The sequence below is a fragment of the Pelodiscus sinensis genome, chromosome 6, assembly GCF_052426305.1.
Source record: "Pelodiscus sinensis isolate ZL-2025 chromosome 6, ASM5242630v1, whole genome shotgun sequence".
Taxonomy (NCBI): Eukaryota; Metazoa; Chordata; order Testudines; family Trionychidae; genus Pelodiscus; species Pelodiscus sinensis.
Genome location: NC_143057.1, coordinates 3950325 through 3966372, shown reverse-complemented (window position 1 = coordinate 3966372; position 16048 = coordinate 3950325).

The window sequence follows — 16048 nt, the reverse complement described above, 5'->3', positions numbered from 1 at the left end:
TCATTTCTCCTTCAAGCCGTCTCTGCTTGTTTCCACAGATCGGCAGGAGTCCCATTAAGGGAGGTGGGGATGAGGAGTCTTAATTAAAAAGTGATCAAAGAACTGCTCTGACACATTGAACATCACATCTGGATTCTAGATTCACGGTCATGCCTTGTAAAAGTGTGCTTGGAGTGCCAGGTGGCAGCTTTAGATTTCTATCACTAGTTTATGTCTAAGGCAGAGGTCCCCATATGTTTTGCCTCGTGCCCTTCCTTGATGCTATCTGCACTCCCCACCCCAGGAGCCACGGACAGGACCTGGAACCAAGAGCGGGGCCAGAACTGTAGCTAGGAACTGGGTTGTGGTTGGGGCCAGAGGCCAAGACTAGGGCTGAAGCCTTAGCCAGGCCCGGTCCCAGGGTCCAAGGTCAGGCCTGGGTGGCACTCCCTCACATCTTCCCTGGGTCCAAGCCACGCCCTCTTCAGTGCCTCCCAAGGGGCATGCCTCACAATCTGTAAGGCATACCAGGGAGGCCATGTTGGCTCTAGCAGATGGGAGCTTATCGTGAAGTGGAGGGATGCCAGCTGAAGGGTAGGCCTCCTCTACACAGAACTTGATCCATCCGGATAATGTCCATGAAGAAACAGCTTGTCCCTCTCATTTTCTGCATAGGAGACAGATTCGGAGAATGCCAGAGTTCTTTAGCCCTGCCCTAAAGCTAATGTTGGGCAGTTTAAAAAAAAAAAAACCTTTTGGTGTAGCCAGTGAGGTATCTTAGCTGGGTCAACACAGCAAAGAACTGGTTCCCACTAGGTTGTCCCAATGGAAGCATATTTTAATTATTATTCTGCATCCTGCACATGTCTTGACCTGGTCCATCCAGCCAGAAGGAAGTCTCCCACTCTGCCTGTCCATTATACCAGAAATCAAGCCTCTTTGCCCTTCTATAAAGGATGCTGTCTGGAGGAGACAGGAAGAGAGATGGAGTCTCTCCTCCTTCTTACCTATTCAGATACTAGCTGTGTGCTCCTCCTAACCATCCACCCACTAGCCCTCCTCTCAGCCCTTGAAAGTCAGCTGGAATTTGTTCCATTGGCTCATACCGTCAGCGCACCTGCTGCCTCCTATTCCTAGGAGACAGATTAGCCATTATTGCGAGTCTGAACTAGCGTGGGTTCTGTGTTGCCTAGAGGTTTCTGTGAAATCAATAAAGGGAAACTCTACACATTCCTGGGGACTCACTTTATGAAATCACTCCTCGACTGCTCATTACATGTTGTGGGGGAGAGGGAGACGTGCACCCACAGGGACAGGAAACCGTTCCCCAGAGAATGCCCAAGTCCAGCAAGTAAAAGGAGAACACAATGGATGCGATTAAACTCCCCAAAGCCTTGGACTTGAGGCACACTGAAATACACAAATGGACTGTCCTTAAAAGCCCTCAGAAGACAGAAGTCTGATGTTGTATGACTTGGAAGTGGGAGGGGCAACTAGAAAGTCACATGCAAAGGGGCTTGTTTTTAGGCTCCTGTTTGTAGCCGCTAGCCCTGGCTGGGTATTTCCAGGACAACATTGCTGGATACCACAGGAGCAGCAGAACACCATCAAATCTTTAGCCAGTCAAGGGTTCCTTTACTGTGAACTGTATCAGGTACCTTGGCAATGATGAGGGAGAGGTATTGGATGTGAGAGAAGACAAATCTGATATATGCTGTTCTCTTCCCCACAAAAGTGGTATGGTCCAGTGTCTCTGATACAGGAACCCAGCATTTTCCTTTGGAGTTCCTCCCTGCAGATGGCAGGGAATTTCTTGCTCTGCAGTGCAAGGAGCTTTAAGTGATCATGGTGATCCATGAGCCACATGCATACCAGCAAAGTACAGCAGCACACCGAAAACTTGGATGGAACGGCAGTGAAAGAGATGGGAGCAAAAAATCACAGCAAGGCAGCAGCACCCTCTCCTCCGCCTCCTATTATATCTGACAATACCAGAGTCACAGAAAGTTAAGGTTGCAGCACTCAGCTGTTGGCAAATGCCAGAGTTCAGGTAGCCTGCACAACCCTAATTCAGCCCATTTGTTCATGTGCATTCTGAGTATCTCTCATTACAGGAACACATACTGTCTTTTCCAGTGGGTCCTGCTTCATTGTTGCTATGAGCCAGGGAAAAGAGAGAGACTAGCAATAGGACTCAGAGATTAGGCAACATGATCAATCCATATTGTGAGTCAGTAGTAGAGCCCACCCACCCAATCTACCATGCCTTTTTTATTCCTTGTCTCGGTCACCTCCAGCTGAGCTGCAAATCCAGAGTTGCAAGAAGCAAGTGCTTAAAAAAAAAAAGACTCCTGCACAGAGCTGGCAACGCTGCCTTTGGTGGGACCGCTTTTGTGCTCAGTTTTCTCTTCGCATCGTACTACTCTGACGATTGGGCTGCCTCATTCTCAAAGCAAGACCGGTGATGCAAGATTACTTTCCCAGTGTGTGGGAGTGCTCGCTATTTTTCCAGCTGAAGAGACATCTCCTGCTACTAACAATAGAGAGAAAGAATAAAAGCAGTGGTACAGCACTAAACAACATAATTTTCTTTGAAATTGGTTTAATCCGGAGACACGTTCTCAGATGACAGAGAAGCCGGTTCCCAGAATCAATAGCTTGAAAACCAATTATATACAGCTGGGTATTAATACTACAGCAATCTGCAATGAGATTGCCCATAGAAACTCGGGTGATCATCATTCTTAGCACATACACGGCCAGTGCTATCCTTTCATACTTGCTATCTTTCAACTGCAGAAATCACATTATGATCACTTCAAACCCCAGGTATCTTAATGTAGAAATAATCACTTCAAAAGATGGTAACGCTCCAAGCATTCCACACTGAACTGATTGCACCAAGACCCTCCATTCTTTTTAGCGCTGTGGATGCATACTTAATATTCTCCAACCGCCACTAAGCAATTGAAGACAGAAAAGGCTTCTAAAAGAACGCATGCTATTTTAAGAGGATCCATTTTAAATAAGTGCCAACCAGAAGGCTCCTCGATGGAAATGTTTTCTATGGTAACTTGTAAATGTAAAAAAGCAAATCTCCAAGATACTCCGAAGGGGTGTAACTTTTCATCACAAGCTAACATTATATTCAATTAAGAATTCCCAAATAGAAAAGTGGGCAAGAGGGGCTGGATTTCATTGAAAATATTTAAAGAAAGTTACAGTAAGTCAAAATTTATTGGAAAGGCTACAAAGAAAAGTAAGTTATCTATTAAAAAACAAAACAAATACTTCTCTGGTATCAGGCAGCAAAAATCAGAAACTAGAGAAAATGAATAAGAAATAGAACGACAGTGCCTGGACCTGCATTTACTGGCCAGGACTTACGGGGGTTCAGGCTGCAGGAAAAGGGCCATAGATGTCAATGCAAAATTTCCCTTGGATGTCAGCACCCTTGCTGCAGGACTGGGCCCTTAGAGTCACATGTCTTGACTTTCTATTAACTTTTCCGCCCAGCCTAGCAGAGATTCCATTTTAGTAAGAGACAATGGAGAATTCGGCCAAGATTTAAAAAACCCAGGAGCCTACCGGTAGGTGTCCAAACCAGATAAATGGTTTCTAAGCTTTCTGAATGCCCACAGCTCCTTGTGATACCTTTGGAGGCAGCAGTTGCAAAGTCAGGTTGCTCAATGAAGCACCTAGTGCTAGGCAGCTACTTCTTAACTGCAGCTTTGGAAACAAGGTGGGCCCCCTTGTGATTGGTGGACAACCCTCCATTCATTTATTTAGTTCTTTTTTGAGCCCTGTTAAAGTCCTGGCCTTCACAACATCCTCTGGCAAGGAATTCCACAGGATGACTGTTAATTCTATGTATAGAATTATTTCCTTTTGTTTGTTTTGAACCTGCTACCCCTAGTTCTTGTGTTATAGGAATGAGTAAATAACACTTTATTCACTTTCTCCACACCAGTCATGCATTTATAGATCTTTGTCGCATCCCCCTTTAGTCGTCTCTTTTTCAAGATGAAAAGTCCCAGTTTTATTAATCTCTCTGCATATGGACGCCATTCCATACCCCTAATCATTTTTGTTGCCCTTTTCTGAACTTTTTCCAATGCCAATATATCTTTTTTAAGATGAGATGACCACTTCTATTTGCAGTATTTAAGATGTGGGCGTACCACAGTTTTATAGAGAGGCAATAAGATATTCTGTCTTATTCTCTATTCTTTTCTTAATGATTCCCAGCATTCTGTTTGCTTTTTTGACTGTCACTGCACATTGTGTTTTCAGGGAGTCCCAAGTTCTCCTCTATAACACTGCCTGCCTCTATAGCACAGAATGCAGCACATTTGGAAATCATACAGCCATCAAACCACCAAGGAAAATTCCTCCAGGACTCGTTGAATCTCAGCAGAGCTGCCTGACAGCAAAAGATCATTGATCCACAGACATATACTAGAATAGACTTGCCTCTGCTTCCTCCTCACAGACAGCCTACTAACCACGGTGTTTGTTCTAACGTTGCTGTTTTAAATAGCAGCCAATCCATGAACTCAATGGTGAAACACAAGGAGAAAAGCATGTGATACCTTATAAATCCCAAATTCATTCATTCGGATCACTCCTGTCAAATTATTCTAAGTGGATTAATAGTGACGGATACAGCTGACAATGTATAAAAACTGTTTGGGGGAGGTGTTAGTGTTTGACGACACATCTCGAGACAGACCTGCACAGGGAATTTGAATCTCTATAAACAAAATCATCTTCTACTAGATGCTACAAAGATCACTGATCTAAAAGCTAGGAAACCAGTCCAGCAAGTAGTTCTAAGATCAACCCCATTAAGCACTTTTCTGAATCAAGGCCTGTGTGCATAGATTCAGCTCCCAACCCCCCTTTCAATGAGATTGGTGGATAGGTCAGCATCTCTGAAAGTCACATCATTAGTTAGGTATGTAAATATGGACTCAAATTTAAATGCAGGTTCCCAAGTGTGAAGAAGTTGGATTCTCTTTCCCATATGCTTATCAGCAGGCTCCTCTGTTGCTGTAGCTCTGCTTCCAGGTGACGATTCAAAATCCATGCAATGTTAAATTTGAACATTGAGGTTTGTGAGAAAAGACCAACATGACCAAAAGATGATCCTGTCACTTGGCTTCTACAGTTATCATGTGAGTTCAGACTCAGTTAACTGTACTGATGTCTGAAAATATAGCTAGTTTGGACCTAATCTCGCTTTCATTAATTCAATAGAAGCTGGACTGGATCCTAAATTAGTTGTTTTTTTCCTGCAATATGTGGGTGTTTTACATAGCAACAGGATTGCAAAAATATGTGAAAAAAGGAACGTGTGATTATAAAATCACAGAAATTGGCAACGGGTTTCAAGGGCAGGAGTATTACCCAAAACCTCTCAGAACTGGCTAAATTTCAATCTGATGTTAGTCATCTGAAATAAAGCCACTGTATGAACATAGAGGATTGAGTGTATGCTTTAGAAAAAGTTGTATGCACCCTTGAAAATATATGTAGCATTTATGTGCATACAGCGGAGTTATACACAGATAAATTGCTTCCTACCTGCTGTGGCAGGGCGTTGTCCTGTACTGGCCCTTTAAGGGGCTGTGACCTGGAGTCAGTGGGAAGCCCAGCTGAGGCAAATAAGGAGGGCCCAGCTGGAGACTATAAGAGCAGCTCCTGGGAGGAGGAGAGAGACCTGCCTGCCTGCAGTGAGAGAGGCTTCGGCCTAGCAAACCCAGGTTACCCGGCCCGAGGCTGCAAGGAGGCAGTCATGGAGGGCAGGGCTTTCAAGGAGGCAGCCCTAAAAGGCCAGGCTGCAAGGAGGCAGCTGCAGTTCGCAAGGAGGCAGCTGCGGTAGGCTGGGGGAGTCTGAGCCAGGGAAGCCCCAGGCCATAAGTCCGCCAGGCAGGGTTGCAGGAAGCAACTGGGCAGGCAGAGTGGAGAAGAACTGGAGGTCCTAGGGAGCAGGGAGGACCCTGGAGGAGGAGCGGAGGAAGAACAATGACTACCCCCCAGAAGGGGGCATGGACCAAGACCGGAGTGGTCATTGCCGGAGGGCAGTGCTCTGAAGAGAACACCTCACCCAAAGGGGGCGCGTCGGCGTCAGAGCCGCCGGTTACTTCCCCAAAAGCCACCCTGAGGGAAGAAGCCATGAAAGTGAGTTGAACCCACTACACTGCATACAGCTGACTTTATGTGATGGAAGGAATTTATAACCTACGCGGAAGGGCAAGAGACGAAGGAGTGTAAGTGAAATTACTTTGGAGCAAGAAGTGTTGTCAGCATGCATATAATAAATTAGGGTTTTGGGGTTGGTTTTTTTCAGTCTTTCCCTAACCTTCCAGTTACATAATAATCAGTTACAGCTGTGAAGCAAGTTCTTACAATTGAAGGTACATTTTCAAGGAGGGTTATTTTTTCATTACTGTTTCCTTAAGACAGTTCCCCTTCTGCCTCCCAAATTTAGCCAGTCTCTTAAAAAAGGATCATTTCCTTATCAAGCAAAAGCGTTTTGAGTCACCCATTGAAAAAAAAAAACATTTAAAGAAAAAGTTATTTCCTCTTCATTCACAAACATCAGACACAGCTTTGCTTCAAATTTACCTTTGGAAAGGAAACAAGCATACAAAACTACGGCCCAAAAGATGAATGTTTCATAAAAATCTTGTCTGTGTGAAAATGGGGGATTATGGAAACTGCTCGGTAACATTTACTAACTTGGTGTGAATTCTATGCATAGGCACACACTGGATTCTATGCATAGGCGCACACAGTACTCATCACGCCAGCTCAGTTGCTCTCTGCTGTGCCACTGACCAGTGCGAAGTATTCACTAGTCTTAGGTGTTGCCGTACTGATGGGGTTGGTCTCTAGGGGGACTGTTCGTGAGAAAGCACATAATGGTAAGAGACCGGGAGGGGTCCCTAAAAAGCAGGCAGCAAGCACAGAGTCACAAGAACAGCAGTTGGCTTAGAAGCAAGAAACAGTGAATTGGCAGCCCCGCTCCTCTTTGAGCAGTATTGTTCTCCCATTGACCAGCCTGTCTCCTTCTCCCTGTCCAGGCCACCCTCCCTTGAAACGCTGTATATGCTTCTCCTATGACATCTCAGTGCTCCTAAGCATCCAAGAATGGGGCAAGTCAAGCACAAGGAACTTATACACAAGTTATTTGTCAACAGACCTCACCCTTCTACTCGGTTGGCGCGTAGTCAGCAAGCAACAGGCTGAAGTGTGTATGTGTTCTGGCCAGAGCTTCAAGCATGAGCTGCTCTTGGTTTGGTCTGTGGGCTCCTTGGTCATGTGTTTACAGCCTCCGACTGGATGACTCCAACCCAAAATGCATCCATCCAACAAGCTCATACGGATCCCGTCTGCCCTTCTCCGTCCTGCACCTTTTATGTTTACAACTCTGTTCTTTTTATTCCTCTGGAATGCACTTGTCTCTACAAAGGCTCTCTCTCATGCGCCTAACACTGGTCAGGGATCAGGCCTTCAAATATGCTACCACTAGATTAAGTCTGCCTGAGGTTCCAGTTCTCCATGTAGATCCTCCTCTGAGGTTTTTCCGTGAGCCTAGGTGTTTTCAGAACCTTTGATTTTGGGGATCCTTGGGACAGAGAACCTGGTTCCATTTTATACGTTCAACGATACTTCGAGCATAACTGTTATTCATTCAATAATTATCCACTCAGATAAACAAGCACAGCCTTCACCTTATTGGATACATCTGTAAATTGCTGCAACCTTTTATGCAAGGGCATAAAGAAGTTTTAAGCAACCCAGTATTGGACAAAGATTTTAAGGCTAGTGTTAAGAAGAGTGCTTGGTGTGTCTCTACTCCCACTGGAGTCACTAGTGAAACGCCCCCTTTGGACTTCTCGGAGAGTGGAATTAAGCCAAAAGTTTGGTATTTATATTTTATTTGACTGGTGTGTTTAAGAATAAATTAACATGTTTCAAGAAAACTAACTGAACCAATGAAGAGTCGATTTTAATTTAAGCATTCAGCAACACGTAAAACATTAACAGAGAAGCCACGTTGCCTTTATACCTAAACAAAAGCATTTTCGGTTGCATGCAGAAAGGAATTATATAATGCTTTGCATCAAACAAATAGGAACTCCATGTGATCTCAGTGCTTTTGTTTTAGATAATCTTTAGAGACTGCACTCCATGCAAATGAGCACATTTAGTGGAAATAGAGTGATTTCACATTGCTGATATAGAATTGTATCATCAAAATTGCTGTCTTTAAGTAACTCATTTACTCTTTGTGTGTTCTCTAGCCATACCATCTTATGCTGTGACCAAACCAGCTCTCCCAAACACCCCAGTATCTAGGTGGGTTAGTGCTTATGAACAAGGCTTCCAAGTACTTCAGGAAGGAATGGCCAAAGATAAGTATAAAAGGATAGCACAAATACACAGGGACAAAAATCAGACCCGCTAAGCACAGACTATATTACACCTAGCTAGGGATGTAAAAGGCAGTAAGAAAAGGGCTCTTTAAATATAGTAGGAGCAAGATAGGCAAAGAAAAGTATAGGTATTCTATTTAGTGGGGAAGGAGGGCTAATAGCTGATGACATCAAGAAGTCTAAGATGCTGAATGCCTATCTTGCTTCTATTGTCATGAACAAGGTTAATTGTGACCATATATTTAACATCTAAAATCAACAAAGCCAAAATGGGGGAAGAATATTTTAAATATTTAAGTATCAATTAGATGTATACAAGTTGGCAGGATCTGATGAAATTTATCCTAGGTACTTAAAGAACTAGCTGAACATAAGAACGGCCACACTGGGTCAGACCAAAAGTCCATCTAGCCCAGTATCCTGTCTGCTGACAGTGGCCAATGCAAGGTTCCCCTAGAGGGAGTGAACAGAACAGATAATCATCAAACCTTCCCTGTTGTCCATTCCCAGCCCAGACAGAGGCAGGGAAACCCATCCTGGGTAATAGCTATTGATGGACTTATCCTCCATGAATGTATCTAGCTCTTTTTTGAACCCTGGTATAGTCTTGGCCTTCACAACATCCTCTGGCAGAGAGTTCCACAGGTTGACTGTGTGTTGTATAGAAATACTTCCTTTTGTTTGTTTTGAACCAGCTGCCTACTAATTTCATTTGGAGACCTGTAGTTCTTGTTATGGGAAGGAGTAAATAACTCTTCCTCATTTACTTTCTCCACATCAGTCATGATCTTATAGACCTCTATCATATTCCCCCCCTTAGCCATCTCTTTTCCAAGCAGAAATGTCCCAGTTTTATTATAAATCTCTCATGCGGCAGCTGTTCCATACCCCTAATCATTTACATTTCATCTCTCAAACATGGCACTGGGACAGCTTCTCTGCCCTGTGTAAGCCCACAATTATCCCTTTCTCGCGTGCAGAACTTTGAAAATGTCCACCACCCCATATTTGTTTTGTAGTTGGCTTCCCACATCTCTGATACAATCAATTGCAGTCTCCTCTGGTAGGAAAGTAGATGGTCTGCTTCAGATAGCACTAACATGCAGGGTACTTCAAGAACAGTTAATAAAACCAATCAGATGAAAACATCAATCCACACGAGTAAGCCTGCCAGATTTCAGCGTTCACTTTAAAGCTAATGCTTGTTGTCCGTCTCACTGAGTACTTCTTGAAGACAATCAACCTGGTGGTCACTGGTTTTGGTTTACCTGTATCTGAAGAAAGCATCTAGTCTAGGTAATGTATTTCTCCGACTAGACCGTTACAAAATAATGTCATTTTGTTCAAACAATTTTTGCCTTCATGCAGCAGTGGTTTTTGAGATCTTTGGCCTGGTCCCATAGGAGAACCAAGATGAAAACCTGAATAGCCGCCACATCTTCGTTACTGCTCGTTTTCTTGTTTCGCTCTATCCCTGTTCTTCACCTCATTTTCACCCTCTATAATTTTTTCCCATCTTGCTCCCCTGACCATTCTCATCCCCTGACATACAACTCCGGATACCCTTCTTAAGGGTCATTATGCATCTCACCACACTTTCCTCAGCTCTCCGTCAGCACAAACCAGACTGCATAGAAGTTTCTGGGTTAAACATCGCACCCTTTTGGGACATCCTTTGAAACATTCTTCTTGCTGGCTGAGCAGCAGGATAGAGGACAGTACTGCTTCTTTTATAGTGTAGTCCTGCATACGTTTTCAAAACCACAATTCTGTACACATTTACCATTGGTCACAGACTACGTTACTATAAAGTGCACTATACTGCTGGTATGTCCATATTTGCTAGCATTGGTGGTTGGATACATGGTAAATTCTGAGCCGGGGGAAATTTAAGGTTTGGCTTCTTTGGCTGTAATCTGGTGAGTATTGATAAGAACTGGATTTTGAAACAGTGAAAGGGTTGTTGGTTTTTTTCATATATGAAAAAGAAGGTGGAAATAAATTAGTTAATTTCAGAATGTCATCATTAGAGGCCTGAAGCTGCCCTTCCCACCCAGAGAGGCAAGGGCAGTTGTGTTGGGCCCTGTCCTCCCTTACAGGATTGGTAGTTGGGGCTCCCATTACTCAGGAGCAGCAGCAGAGATCTCCTTTCCCACTTGGAGCAGCAGGGTTGCCAGACGGGAGGGCCCATTACACCCCTCAGCAGCCAGGGTGTGTCTACTTGATGGGGAGGCAGGAGCGCAGGGCTCTTCTCGGCCTGCCTCACAGAGACCTTTGCTGGGCGGGGCTGGCAAGGCCCCACAGCAATGGGTCACGGACTTTACATCCCAGCGACGTGCACGGGGCTGTTCACACATCTCCAAATCTACCGTCCCAGGTTCTCTGGAGGTTACAACTGAGTCCTGTTTGCAAGTGTTATATCAATAACAGACGAAATAGTAACTTTGTTTTCAAGGCAGGCTGAGATTCTGAGATCCTCTCCCATCTCCAGAAGCCAGAGCCCTAGGCACAAGCCTACTGTGTCCATGCCTTAACCCAGATTTGCCCAGCAACATTAACGGCTCATGAATATACTGCGCTCACTAGCAGCACTGACTTAATGCTAATCAATCAGATTTGCCAAAAAACACAAAAATGCCTTTCCACCCCACTAGTCCATCTGGGAACAGACCCTCAACATTCCCCAAACACCCTAACAAATAGCTCTGTAGGCATACTGCAAAAGCCATTTATCAAGACTGGTCTATTTCAGATCAAAGAGGGGACCCAAGAGCCTCAGAGAATGTCCTGCCAGCAGCCCCAGCCCTTCTCAAAAATAAAGGGCTCCAGTTTGAGCACTCTTAGTCACCTCAGCTGTTGCAGTAGGGCAGGAAAAGGGGTCTCTCAAGTTGGCAGTCCCAAGCCATTTAGAGCTTTTTAGGGAAAACTTCCCCTTAAATTCCACCTGGAGACCAATAGGGACCCATCAAAGATCCTGAACACGGGCATCATGTGTTCTCGGGAAGATGCTCTATTCACTAAGAGCTACGCCGCTTTCTGCACCAGCTTTTGTCTCTAAAAACAGCCATCAGGTTTCACAGGTAGAGAACACTGCATTAGCCAAACCTTGACATGTTCAAGGGGTGGACAACAGTGAGTAGGTTGTATCTGAACAGGAAGGTCGCAAGCTTGTGGCCATGTGCAGACGATAAAAAGACGACAGAGTTACAACTGTAGCATGGTCATCCAGAAGCAGAAGAATGAGGTCCAAAAAGCACTACGACGCTGCGAACTCTGGCGATCTACGACGGACACTCCTTCAGAACAAGCAATATCATCTTGACTGTCCCTGCAGGCTGTTTTCTCCAACATGCCCTCCGTCTTTGCTGGGGGGTGAGCCATAGCGAGCACACTTCCCATCTCAACTTGAGATGTCTGAACTGCTCCCTTCCCCAAGCTGCAGAAGTGGGTAAGGAGCACACTTTTGGGTGTTGTCAGCATACTGAAGCACACTACAACCAATACCTCCTTACAAACCCTCCTCAGGGCCTCCTGCCCATGCTGAACAGGAGAGTAACAGAACAACAGCCTGTGAAGCCCCACACGGGAGTGGTTGTAGGAGAAAACGTAGCTACCAAAAGAAAGAACCACCCCAAAGCAGGCACGGTCAGCAGGTGAGTCAACCAATCTTTGTCAGCAACAATATTAAAGGGATACAACAGATCTTAGAACACTATAAATACCACGTCTTCTGGCAGGACATGGGTGAACTCAGCCTTTCTACTGAAGCTAGGGTTTATATTCATACTGGTGAGAGCCAAGGACATCAGAAACGTCTAGAAACGGTGAGTAATCTTATTACAACTTTCCTGCCACCACACCCATTCCCTCTCTAATGTAGGGCAGGCTGCCGTCGGGACAATGAAGACTTAGTGTGGTCTGTGCTTAAGAGAGCATTGATGCATGAGGACGCTCTCCTCCAGTTAAGGAACCGTCACTTTCCCCACCTGCTTTCACCAGCTAGGAGAGGATGTAGACCCAAAGCACTAGCTGTGGGATCAAGCTGTCAGACCAACAGGCTAGCTAAGGCCTTTCTCCCTTCAAGACCTCATTCTGCCACCTCAGAAACAGACAACTCACTCTTCATCAGATCAACCTTGTCTGTAAGATAGGACATTTCTTTGGGTTGGCAAGGACTCCGTTCCAAGGGGGGAGAATCCAGATGACCAGACTCTCTCTAACTTAAAACATCTGTCCAAGATTGTGTGCCTATTCTGAGGGGAAAAGACCTTTTGCTTCCTGAAGAACCACATCATGAATTACAATAACTATCTATACCTCAACCAATCAGCTTGGGCATGAGTTTTCCAGCCCCCCCCCCCCCCCGCTAACCATCTGCTTCTTGCTCCAGAGGTCAGGTGGTATCTATAATCCAGGGTAACCTGTGACAGCAAAGCCTCTGAAAAAGGGCACCTGGGGGCCATCTCATTGATGGTGGGGGACAAAAGAGTCTCAAGTCCTCCCATACCATTCGGGGAACATCCTGTTAGTAGAGCCTTTTCTTTGAAGGCAAACCAATACCACAGATCCTTCACTCTGACAGGAGGAAGAGGTCCCAACCCCCCGGTGCAGAGGGTAGTGGTCGCAGGTTTTAGACCCAAGTGGCCAATCTCCAATTGCGATTCACAACTCAGTTCCAGAAGATGGCCAGCTGTGTGAGCTGAGCCTCTACACTTACCTGGATAGGTCCATGCTCATCATGTCACTGGGGTTAGGAAATCCTGAGCTCCTCAATAAATTCATCCATTATATGCAAACACTGAGAACAATCAATTTCCAGTGTCACAATAGTGGGGACGTTAGCCAGCAGGGCACACACGAGAGTAAAATAAGATCCAGCTTAATCCAGTGTTAGGACTTATACTAGATGGACACTATCAGATTCAATTCTGGGGAACACCTGTATTTCAGTGTGGGTGCAGTCAGCACAACCATATCTCATTACAGATTCCCCTCCCCCTTGTTTTCCAAAGCAAAGATGCTTGATTGGTTACAGCTGGGCCAACACACTGGCCTGCAACACCAGCCGCCAGGTTTTGGTAGTGCACATTCAGGGGTCTCATTCAGGGTTTTATTAAGTCACAGATAGTCGCTTACCACTGACTGAAGACGTGTCATGAACCAACAGCCGGGATCCTTGTCTACTGAAAACTCAGGCTCCTGTAAAACAGTAGATTAAACTAGTGGACCCGAGATTGACTCTCTGGTTTCCCCTCCCACATTTCTCTATGCCTCCCTCAGCCAATAGCTGCAGAGACCAAAGAACCCAAGCTCATGCAGTGCTAGCCCCCACGCCCCGGGCCTCTACATTCCTGGGCCAGGGCAGCATTGCCCCACCATCTTACCCACATGACAGGTGCCACTGAATGACTGAGTTTCCAGAAACCAGCTCCCACAGCTGGCTGAAAAAAACATCATTAACACAAACCCTTTTAAATACTCACTCTCAAATTACTCCAACACAAGTGTACATCTGACACTTTAGGTAGCATTCCTCAGCCTCCCCTAGTCAATCAAGCATCCCTGCAACAGGACAAGCCCTGTGTGATGATTCTCAGAGTACCCAGGACTCTTGAGTCTCCTTACACTGAAAACGGAGGCTCACTTGTGCTAAACTAGGTGTGACCACCAGCGTGTTAGTCACCCAAGCACTCTCCTCTGGGTAATGCCAGTCCTTCCTTTACCTTGTAGGTAACAATAGGTGCACCCCAGTCCCAAAGGCCCTTGGAAAAATTCCACTGTAGTGTACAGTCTCTTTTCCATTGAACACTCACAGCAATACCAGGTGTAGAATCCCCCGCTTGTCTGATTCAAGTCAAGGGCACCTCCTAAGACAATACCACAGCATGGAGACATTTATAGTGAAAACAACTACAAGTTTATTATCAAAGATTTGAGATAACGGAAACAATAGGTTACATATAAAACAAAATCATAACATGATTTCTAGATGCTAAATTTAACAGCCTAACCTCACGTCTAAAGAAGTTTCTCTTGCCCCAAATTTCTTTTTGCAGCATTTCAGCCAAGGTTGGTTGTGAATTTTCATGAATGTATGCACACTGCCCATTTACTTCCTCAGTGCATGAAAAAGGGCGGTGTCCCTTGCTTTCTCCTGATAGTCCCAAAAGTTCATTGCACCTCGAGTCAGCAAAATCCACTGTAGCTTTTTCTCTGGTGTGTTGCCTCCCCGTTGACTTCACGTGTCTGTCTATGAGACTTTCATTGTGTCAACTCTGCCCTGATACAGACTTTAGGAATGTTTTCAATGTACATACTTAACTCGTTACACTGTATCTGAATGTGCATTGTTCAAGAATATTAATGACCACTGTGACCCTGGCTTTCATGTCAGACCTCACGTGACGTTCTTTGGTAACCAGAATGTACATAGCAGGATCAGGATATTCTTGTAACCCCTATGCCAGATGGCACTGAAGGGTTCCTAGGATCACACCCCATTTTACAAATTGTCACTTTGTGATTACCTATCTTCAGTAGCTCCTGTTTCAATGTCTCATGTTCTTTCACCATCAATCAATGACCCAGATGCCATATGTTAAGTACAACTCCCCACTGAAACAAAGGGGGGATTCGGTTTTAATAACTGACAGCTTGATTTGCCTTAAAGAATACAAGTGCGCTAAACAAGAAAGGACATTGCACAACATTGTTTTTAAAATTTATCTAGCATGTATCCCATTAGGAATATTGTCCTAATGGACCACATCTCTAATGGGAACCGAAAAAGCTTGGCAAAAATAAACTATTTGCTAATAGGACTGAAAGGAAAAAAAGGTCTTGTGGGCAGAGCACTATTAGATTTCCTGAAGTTGAGATAATTAACTCTGCATAATAATCATTCCAATACATTTGCCTCAGTGTACCTGAAAAAGCTGCTGTGCTATTTTCCACTCTCTAATGGCACTTCTCTGTAAAACTACGAGCAAAGGATTATAGACTACTCCACCAATATCCTGAAAGTTGCTCTCCAAGCCTCTGTGAATACTGTGCGCATGGACAGCAACAAATCCCCTGAACTTCAAAAGTGCCAGTTCAAAAGAATCTTGTGCCATTTTGCAAGTCATTTTTCCTTTAAAACAACCTCACATTCTCTTGTTGAACTGCTCCTATTGTTCTTATTCAGACCCTTCCAATGTCAAGTGCAGCAAAAAGTGGTAGATTTGGAAAATGTTTATTATGAAGTAGAGTTGAAACAGGAAAAGCAGACATTGCATACATAAAGCAGTATGCACCCTGTCTCTGCTCATCCATTTCTCTGCTATAGAATGAACCTACTTCTGGAGCCCATTTTTTTCCTGGCCAGGCAGAAGCCATAATGCCAGAACCCAGGAAAAAGAAGGATACCACCACATACTATGGCTGATATTTTCTGAATTCAGTTGCAGGACCACTTTCCCTTGCTTAAACTCTGCATGCGCAATCTTTAGGCTTATCGCCCCATTTTACCGCACCCACTCAATTCCAAGATGCACAGCAATAAGAATATTTCCATTTTAAAAACTTAGTGATTTCCAAAGTTCAAAAATGGAAGCTGCCAGATTTCCCTGCCATACAGCCATGAA